At 35.3% G+C, this 10769-nt stretch overlaps 1 pseudogene; it reads left to right on the plus strand.

Moving 5' to 3' along the window:
* The first annotated feature begins 1022 nt into the window (after positions 1-1022).
* LOC120365672 (heterogeneous nuclear ribonucleoprotein D-like pseudogene) lies at positions 1023-2335 on the plus strand (annotated as a pseudogene).
* The last annotated feature ends 8434 nt before the right edge of the window (positions 2336-10769 follow it).

Here is a 10769-nt window from a genome sequence, read left to right on the forward strand (position 1 = left end):
TAATCATAGTGTCTTAAAAATTCTACTGCTTCCAACATGATGTAAATTCTGTTAGAACAGCTTTTATCACCTGGCACCCATAAATTCTTACTCAGATTGACAGATCAAAGTGATAATTTAGGTAGGGTTCATAGAAACTAGTGTTAGATCAGAGTCAGTATTTAATAGTCTTTTAAAAATTTGATTTTTTCCCATTGTTTGCCTGTAAATATTAAATATTGCCCTAATGATTCCTTAGGAGAAAAAAAATTCAAAACACTGCAATGTTTCAAAGTCAGTCTGAGTCAGACTCTTGAGTAAGGGTCAGGTGCTTAAGTCACTGTGCCTGGATCTGAATTGAGAATTCATTACTTTTGCAATATTATGCCTAAGTGAAAAAATAATCCTTCTGAAACCCGAGTTACTATTTCTATGTAATATGTTAATGCTACCTGACCAGTGAAGTTTTTCAATTAATTAAAATGATCTATGTAAATATTTAACACACTAACTGATACATTCAGTACATGCTAGCAAAAATAACAGTCTTTAATAGTAAAATCAAAATGTGACATCAAAATGTTAGTCAAAGATTTATCCTTCATATGCAATTTCCATTAACATTAGTCACTTTCAGCAAAAGGCTCATCCTTTTTCTTGGCTAATGTCCTCATCCTCATATCTTTTGTTAGAAATAAACAAGCAGTTGCCAGAGGCAGTGGCTCACTTTGGGAGGCTGAGACAGGTGAATCACCTGAGGCCAGGAGTTCGAGTCCATCCTTGCCAAATGGTAAAACCCCATCTCTACTAAAAATACAAAAATTAGCTGGACATGGTGGCAGGTGCCTGTAATCCTAGCTACTCAGCAGGCTGAGGCAGGAAAATCACTTGAACCCAGGAGGCAGAGGTTGCCTTGAGCTGAGATTGCACCACTGCACTATAATCTGGGTGACAGAGCCAGACTCCATCTCAAAAAACAAAAAAAAAAAAAAACAAAAAAAAACAAAAAAAACAAAAAAAAAAAAAAAAAAAAAAAAGGAAGAATCAAGAAGCAGTTTCATGCTCTTCCGCCGCCATTTTAAATCCAGCTCCATACAACGCTCCGCCGCCGCTGCGGCCGCCACCCGGACTGCGCGCCAGCACCCCCCTGCCGACAGCTCCGCCACTGTGGAGGACATGCACGAGTACAGCAACATAGAGGAATTCGCAGAGGGATCCAAGATAAATGCGAGCAAGAATCAGCAGGATGACGGTAAAATGTTTATTGGAGGCTTGAGCTGGGATACAAGCAAAAAAGATCTGACTGAATATTTGTCTCGATTTGGGGAAGTTGTAGACCGCACAATTAAAACAGATCCAGTCACTGGGAGATCAAGAGGATTTGGATTTGTGCTTTTCAAAGATGCTGCTAGTGTTGATAAGGTTTTGGAGCTGAAAGAACACAAACTGGATGGCAAATTGATAAATCCCAAAAGGGCCAAAGCTTTAAAAGGGAAAGAACCTCCCAAAAAGGTCTTTGTGGGTGGATTGAGCCCGGATACTTCTGAAGAACAAATTAAAGAATATTTTGGAGCCTTTGGAGAGATTGAAAACATTGAACTTCCCATGGATACAAAAACAAATGAAAGAAGAGGATTTTGTTTTATCACATATACTGATGAAGAGCCAGTAAAAAAATTGTTAGAAAGCAGATACCATCAAATTGGTTCTGGGAAGTGTGAAATCAAAGTTGCACAACCCAAAGAGGTATATAGGCAGCAACAGCAACAACAAAAAGGTGGAAGAGGTGCTGCAGCTGGTGGACGAGGTGGTACGAGGGGTCGTGGCCGAGGTCAGGGCCAAAACTGGATCCAAGGATTTAATAACTATTATGATCAAGGATATGGAAATTACAATACTGCCTATGATGGTGATCAAAACTATAGTGGCTATGGCGGATATGATTATACTGGGTATAACTGTGGGAACTATGGATATGGACAGGGATATGCAGACTACAGTGGCCAACAGAGCACTTATGGCAAGGCATCTCGAGGAGGTGGCAATCACCAAAACAATTACCAGCCATACTAAAGGAGAATATTGGAGAAAACAGAAGGAGTTGTTAAAGTAACCCATCTTGCAGGACGACATTGAAGATTGGTCTTCTGTTGATCTAAGATGATTATTTTGTAAAAGACTTTCTAGTGTACAAGACACAATTGTGTCCAACTGTATATAGCTGCCAATTAGTTTTCTTTGTTTTTACTTTGTCCTTTGCTATTTGTGTTATGACTCAATGTGGGTTTGTTTATACACATTTTATTTGTATGATTTCATGTTAAACTTCAAATAAATGCTTCCTTATGTGATTGCTAAAAAAAAAAAAAAAAAAAAAGCAGTTTCATTTTCTAGTTTTGGAAATAGTTTTATTTTTTTATTTTATTTATTTATTTATTTTTTAGATGGAGGAAATTAAGCTGTAATTCTTCTAAGCACTTGTTTCTCTATTGTGAATGAAAAAATATATTTAGTGTTCAGTTCTGGGCCAATGATCTAGCTATTTCTTTCTCATTTAAATTTAGCTTTTCAGTCCTGTGTTTCTCCTATGAGTCCCAAAGTATAATTTTGTATTTCATTATAGGCACTGTTAATGTTTTCATTTGATCTCAACACTGTATTTATCTTGAGCTTTGCTCTACCTCTAAAATGCAGTGGGCTAATTTTAGGACTCTACTGAAGGTTTGAAATGTGTTATTTGTAAATATACATTTGCAGCAAGTTTTAGTAAGTAATAGCAGTTGTGTTCATTCTCTATAGTTATAACCCTTATTAAAATACTATATTCTTTAGAAAATTTTTATGCTTAAAATGTTATATAAATTTTCTAAAAAATGGTACACCATTCAAATTAACTAATCTAAATCTTCCCGAAAGGACCTAGATTATCTAATTTTGTTATATTCTTAGTTTTAAAAAATTAATATAATTTGATCTTTTGTAGAAATTATCATATTCATTCACATATAGACACTTAACTCTAAATGTGATTTAAATGGTCTTTTGAATACTACACATAGATATGGGTTTTTATAAGCCATGAACTTTATGTCCACAGAGAAATGACTTTCTTTTTTTCAGTTTTCTCTTTTTTCATTCTTTTGTCAAGTTCTTATATATTTGAACTTGTAATTGGAGAATTTTTCATCAATCAGTACATGAGAGGAGCTGTTGAAATGCGTTAGAACCAGCCAATTCAAACACAAGTAAAGGGGGTACTGACATTAAAAATGTGAGTCATTAGAAAAGTCATAAAAGCCTCAATTTAGAAAATTACTCATCATTAGGTATACACAAAAATGATATAATTAAAATAAGAATTATCATAATTGTTGAAAAATAGTACTCTGCCAAATGTGTAGTTACTTTGTATTTGGCAGCACTGACATTGCAATTTGCTGGTGAAAAGATGGGCTACATTTTGTCATGTACACATACACACAAAATCACATATAAGACAAACACACACCAAATGATCCCTGCCATGTGTTTACAATTTGAAAGTAAAACTTTTAAAGTTTTAGTACAGAATGTAGGAAAATAGCCTTATCATACTGAAGTTGCTTAAAATTTCTTCAAATAACAGAAAACAGACAAACATAAAGGAAACTATTATACATGCAACTACATTGAATTGAAATATTTCTATACATCAAAAGTCATGCTACAATACAAATAGAAAAATATTTTAATATGGAAAACTTCTAAAGACAAGAAATTAATATATATAAATTTTCCTGCATGGTAAAAAGTAAAATACCCAGTGAATATCAGAAAAAAGTGAATTAATAAAAATTATTAAAATGTTGGTGAACTTTATTATAAATAAAAGCAATGCAAAGTAAAAACACAAAAATATAGTACCACACTCATTAGTATCCCTCTTCTAAAAATAGTCATGAAGCCTACATTTTTAATTTTCCTCCTTTGTTATATCACCCAATTTTTCTTCACCTTACCATCTATAAAACAATCTGGATGAAATGGTTTTTGATCTGATGTAGTCATCTCAGGTAATCTTCACTCCTGAAGAATGAGTCTAAATTTAATATTTTTTTCTGAAAAAATAAGTCCATAAGATTGAAATTTCATGAGTTTTTCAAAACTTATTATTAGCTCTCTTATGTGCTCTTTCTTGGAGAATCATCCATGAACACTCAAAATAATGTATATTTTGTGATTGTTTTATACGTACTTTAAATAAAATTAGGTCAAGTTGATCAGTAGTATTCAAATCTTCTCTGCCACTCTTCATTTATTCTTGATCTAGTTGTTCCATGAATTATTAAGACAGAAATGTATAAATTTCTAGCTGTGATTATGAATTTTTATATTTATCAATTTAGGTTTATCAGTTTTTATCTCAATATTTGAAAAGGTCTGTTATGTACAATATTTATGACTGTAATAGTTTCCTGGTGAATCAACTTTTCATATCACTATAAAATGTCCTTTTCTCATAATACACTCGATGTCCAATGTGTCTATGAATACAGCCACACCAACTTCCTTCTGCTACCCTTTTCATGACATATGTTTTCCTTATACTTTTACTTCTAGACCATCTTTGTATTAGTCTCTATAAGACAGAATACATGTAGATCTTTTTACTTAGTGTAATAATGTTTGACTACTTAAGAATTTTTAGTACAATCACAGTTAATGTAATCATCACAAGTGCCTTTTATTTTCTTTTTGTTCCATTTCTTTTTAAATTATTTTTTCTGTTTATTTGTTTCATTTTTATTAAATACCTTTAGCATTCCATTTGTAATGTTATATTAGTTTTATAAAACAAAATTTTCTGTATTATTAAATTAGCAATTGCTCTGTCAATTATAATATTCACACTTAAATTACTACAGTCTATTATGGTTGTAATTTTATGTACTTCTATATCCACATTAAACTCAACAACACGGTGTTATTGTTTTTGTATTACTCAGTTATTTCAAAGCAATATCTCATCATTCCTTCCATGGTTCAGAAATATAATTTGATTTTACACTACTTCATCCTATAGAACTTAATTTAGAATTTCTTGTATAGATACACAAGTGAAAATTCTCAGCTTTGGCTGATTTAAAATACATATATTTTAAATTCATAATTTTTACTTAATATACAATGTTGCATTGACTTTAGTTTATTATAGAAAATATGATTCTATTACCTTTTGACATTCATTCATTTTGATGAATATCAATTGCATTGCTATTTCTTTGGCATGTAAAGAAAATATCTTTCTGTTTCTGCACATTTGGTGGTTTTAAAAAGATTTCTTTTTCCCTTAAACATTGGATTCTCACATAAAGGCAAGCACTAGAGGATAACTGACAACCATACATGTAATGAGAGCTTCAGTAAGATTTATCAAGCTCCAGAGGTGTGTGTTAACATTTTAAGATAGGATGCAATTCAGGACCTATTTCTAAGTTGTTAAAGTGGAAACACTAAAATTCTTTGGCCTTTCAAAAAATATGTTTACATTGCATAAATGTTAGAGTGATAAAATGTGATTCTTTCCATTTTATCACTGTTTTGTGATCTCAAAGGAGCAAATATTTTTCTCTTTTGTTTCATCAGGTGGGGGTACCTGTCTCTTCTGTGAAAAACACCAACATTCTTTTTTTTAACATTCTTCACCTGCATGACAGACTCTTTTATGTGGAGCGTGATAACTAGTTCACATTAGTTTTTTCTAGGCATAAGAACCAGTGTATGGAGGGCCAGAACAATTATTATCACTAGTGATAATTCAGGTAAAAATGTACATTCAGAAAAAAATAAAGATGATTATTTAAAAGTAACAATTTCCCATTATCCCCTGGCTGCTTAAAGATTTTAGACTTATTATTATTTTTTCAATTAGCTTATGATGTGCCTAGACATAATATCCTTTGTATTGTTAGCATTTTTGTTCTTTGGCAACATATGAACTGGTGATTTTCATCAAATTAAAAAAAAAAGTGTGGCCTTTTGTTTCAGATGTTTTTACTGCCCCTATGATACCTTCATAGTTTTCTGGAATTCAAATTGCATAAATGTTAAAGTACTTCATCTTTTCCCACAGCAAAAACATCTCTTTTCACATTATTTTTCTGTTTTTCTCTTTAAGTTTCACAGATAGGCTAATTTTATATTGGTCTACCTGTCAGTTAAATCACCTTTTATTTTCCTGCAGTTTTAAAGCTACTGTTAAGTTTACCTAGCAGTTAATTTCATTGTGTGTATTATGATTTTCTCCTTTAGAATTTCTTTTCTTTTCTTTTCTTTTTTTTTTTTTGAGACAGAGTTTTGCTCTTGTTACCCAGGCTGGAGTTCAATGGCATGATCTTGGCTCACCGCAACCTCCACCTCCTGGGTTCAGGCAATTCTCCTGCTTCAGCCTCCTGAGTAGTTGGGATTACAGGCACATGCCACCATGCCCAGCTAATTTTTTTGGATATTTAGTAGAGACGGGGTTTCACCATGTTGACCAGGATGGTCTTGATCTCTTGACCTTGTGATCCACTTGTCCTCGGCCTCCCAAAATGCTGGGATTACAGGCTTGAGCCACCACGCCCAGCCTCCTTTAGAATTTCTAATGTTTTCCATCATTTTAATTTTTTAACTGGTCATTCATTATGACTATCTTTTTAAATCTTTAAACATAATTATACAAGCACACACACACACACACACACACACACACACACACACACACGTAGTTCCTGACTTACAATGGTTCAACTTAAAATTTATTTTATTTTTGAGACAGGATTTGACACGGTTTGGCTGTGTCCCCACCCAAATCTCATCTTGAATTGTAACTCCCATAATTCACACCTTTCGTGGGAGGAAACTGGTGGCAAGTGATTGAATAATGGGGCTGGTGGTTCCTGCACTGATCTCCTGATGGTGAATGAATCTCATGAGATCTGATGGTTTTAAAAATGGGAGTCTCTCAGTACAAAGTCTCTTTTTTTTGCCTGCTGCCATCCATGTAAGATGTGACTTGCTCCTCCTTGCCTGCTGCCATGATTGTGAGACCTCCCCAGCAATGTGGAATGATAAGTCCAATTAAACTTCTTTCTTTTTTAAACTGCCCCAGTCTCTGGCATGTCTTCATCAGCAGCCAGAAAACAAACTAATACAGTAAATTGGTACTCGCAGAGTGGGACATTGCTGAAAAGAAACCTGAAAATGTGGCAGTGACTTTGGAACTGAGTAACAGGTAAAGGTTGGACCAGTTTGGAGGGCTCAGAAGACAGGAAAATGTGGGAAAGTTTGGAACTTCGTAGAGACTTGTTGAATGGCTTTGACAAAAATGCTAATAGTGATATAAACAATAAGGTTCAAGCTGAGGTAGTTTCAGATGGAGATGAGAAACTTGTTGGGAACTGGAGCAAAGATGACTCTTGTTATGTTTTAGCAAAGACAGATTTATCTCTGCCCCAGAGACCTGTGGAACCTTGAACTTAAGAGAGATGATTTAAGGTATCTGGTAGAAGAAATTTCTAAGCAGAAAAGCATTCAAGAGGTGACTTGGATGCTATTCAAACCATTCGGTTTTATAAGGTAAGCAGGGCATAAAAGTTTGGAAAATTTGCCGCCCAATAATGGGTGTAAAAGAAAACACCATTTTCAGAGGAGAAATTCAAGCCAGATACAGAAATTTGCATAATCAAATAGGAGCCGAATATTAATCCCCAAGACAATGGGAAAAATGTCTTCAGGACATGTGAGAGGTCTCATGGCAGCCCCTCCCACAGAGTCCCTACTGGGGAACATCTTAGTGGAACTGTGAGAAGAGGGACACTACCCTCCAGACCCTAGAATGACTTGCACCCTGCACCTGGAAAAGCCGAGAACACTCAATGCCAGCCTATCAAAGCAGCCAGAAGGAGACTGTGCCCAGCAAAGCCACAGGAGTGAAACTGTTGAAGACCATGGGAACCTACCCCTTCTATTAGCGTGACTTGAATGTGAGACATGGAGTCAAAGGAGATCATTTTGGACCTTTAAGGTTTGACTGCCCTGCTGGAATTCAGACTTGCATGGGGCCTGTGGTCCCTTTGTTTGAGCCATTTTCTCCCATTTTGAACAGCTGTATTTACCAAATGCCTATTCCCCACTGTATCTAGGAAGTAACTAACTTGCTTTTGATTTTACAGGCTTATAGGCAGAAAGGACTTGGCTTGTTTTGAATGAGATTTTGGACTGTGGACTTTTGAGTTAATGCTGAAATGAGTTAAGACTTTCGGGGACTGTTGGGAAGGCATGATTTTGTTTTGAACTGTGAGGACATGAGATTTGGGAGGGTCCAGGGGTCGAATGATATGGTTTGGCTTTGTACCCACTCAAATCTCATCTTGAATTGGAACTCCCGCAATTCCTGTGTGTCATGGGAGGAACCCAGTGGGAGGTTATTAAATTAAAGGGATAGGTCTTTTCCGCACTGTTCTCATGATAGTGAATGAATCTCATGAAATCTGATGGTTTTTAAAACAGGAATTTTCCTGCACCAGCTCTTTATTTTTTGCCTGCCACCATCCACGTAAGATGTGACTTGATCCTCATTGCCTGCTGCTGTGACTGTGATGCCTCTCCAGCCATGTGGAACTATAAGGCCATATAAACCTCTTTCTTTTTTCAATTGCCCAGTCTCTGGTATGTCTTTATCAGCAGCATGAAAATGGACCAATACAGAGTCTCATTCTGTCGCTCAGGCTGGAGTGGAGTGGCATGATCCTGGCTCATTTCAGACTTTACTTCCTGGGTCCAAGCACTCCAACTCACAGAGTTGAGAAGCGGGGGTCACAAGTATGCACTACTATGCCTAGCTAATTATTAGCAGTATTAATTATTTTTAGTAGAGGCAGGGCCTTTCTATCTTTCTCAGGCTCGTCTTGAACACCTGGCTGAAGCAGTCCTTCTGCCTTGACTTTCTAAATTGCTGGAATTATAGTATGCTCTAATTCACTTAGACATAATTGGAAAATGTTCCTGGGTAGAAGACTTGAATGTTATTGTGACTTACTTCAGTTATTTTTCTTTTCTTAAGGATCAGAGATTTTCACTGTCCTGCACACCATGTTTGAAAACATTTTTTGTCCAGTTTCATAGATGTTTTCAGGAACAGGGCAAGTCAAGTACAATAATGGCTAAAGAGCATTTCTAGGAACTGATTTTAAAATGAATACTAATTATTAGCACTAGATGTTCTGGCATTACCCTAAATCCCACACCTTCACTGTAATTATTCTCTTGGGGTTTGCCAGAACTCCATACAACACCTTTGTTTGCTGAAAGCACTCAAATTTAATGGAGTTTCTTACATTGTAAGGGAAAATAGCAAAACGTCTCACATAACAACGTGGATTTTCTGCAGACCCTGTTTGTTTGTTCTTAGGTCACACTCAAAAGTAACTGCTTTGAATTAATCCAGTAGAGGGGTCATAACAGGACGCCTAGATATAGGAAGTATTGCCGACATAGTCGAAGGTGATCTACAAAACACTATTTCCCTTTGTATATGTGCAAGTGGAGCATCTCTTATCTCAATTTAATTAAATATTTAATTTATTTAAATTTAACATATCAGAATTTATTCTTCAATTCTGCTATTTTTGTTTTTCCTGTCCTTTGCTCTTTTTTTTCCTTCTGTTCTGCTAGGCTGATTTTATTTCATATTCACTTTGTCTCTTTTATTTGCATATCATATATACATTTTTTTATTTATTAATTTCTAATTGGTTGGTGAGGGAATTGAAATATGCATGCTAGACTCATCCTTTCTACCAAGAATAAAATATTGTAACACTTCACATACAATGTGATAATATAAACCCCTCATACTCCTATTAATCCTGCTTCTTCTTTGTATAAGTTTTGTTCTACATTTTGTTTCTACAGGTGAAATGAGCCCCAAAACCCATTGTTAGTATTTGTGCTTTAAGTAGATAATTATATTTCTGAAAACTGTGGAATTATGGTAAAATCCCTTTGTGTTTACTCACATATTCACCACTTTTATTACTCTTCCTTCTTTATACACAACGAACTTTCCTTCTGTATCACGTTCCTTCCTCTGAAGATAGTTCTTTAATATTTCTTAAAGAAGTGAAAGTTGGCTAGTAAATTTTTTTGCTAAGATTTGGTTGAAAATGTATTTTCCTTTCTCTCTCTCTCTCTCTCTCTCTCTCTCTCTCTTTGTGTGTGTGTGTGTGTGTGTGTGTGTGTGTGTGTGTCTGTGTGTGTTTTGAGACAGAGTCTCTCATTGTTGCTCAGGATGTAGTGCAGTGAGGCGATTTTGGCTTACTGCAATCTCCACCTCCTAGGTTCAAGCAATTCTTCTGCCTCAGCCTCTGAGTAGCTGGGACTACAGGTGTGCACCACCATGCCCAGCTAATTTTTAAAGTAATTTTAGATGGAGTTTCGCCATGTTGACCAGGGTGATCTTCATCTTCTGACCTCATGATCTGCCCGCCTTGGCCTCACAAATTGCTGAGATTACAGGTGTGAGCCACTGCACCTGGCCAATGTATTTTTATAAAACTTTCATTTTAAATGTTCGCAATCCCAATTTTTTAATCCCTTGTCTGCTAACTTTAGCTTCTCTGTCATCTCTGAGTTCGATTATTGTTTTAATCTTTGTTCTGGTTGACGTTTTACTTTTTTGTTGTTGTTATATTGCTACATGTCTGGATTTTGTTGATTTGCTTTAGAATGTGATGGATTTTTGTCGGTTGTTTTCACTCTTGTTCTGC

Source organism: Saimiri boliviensis, chromosome 16 (assembly GCF_048565385.1).
Source record: "Saimiri boliviensis isolate mSaiBol1 chromosome 16, mSaiBol1.pri, whole genome shotgun sequence".
NCBI lineage: Eukaryota > Metazoa > Chordata > Mammalia > Primates > Cebidae > Saimiri > Saimiri boliviensis.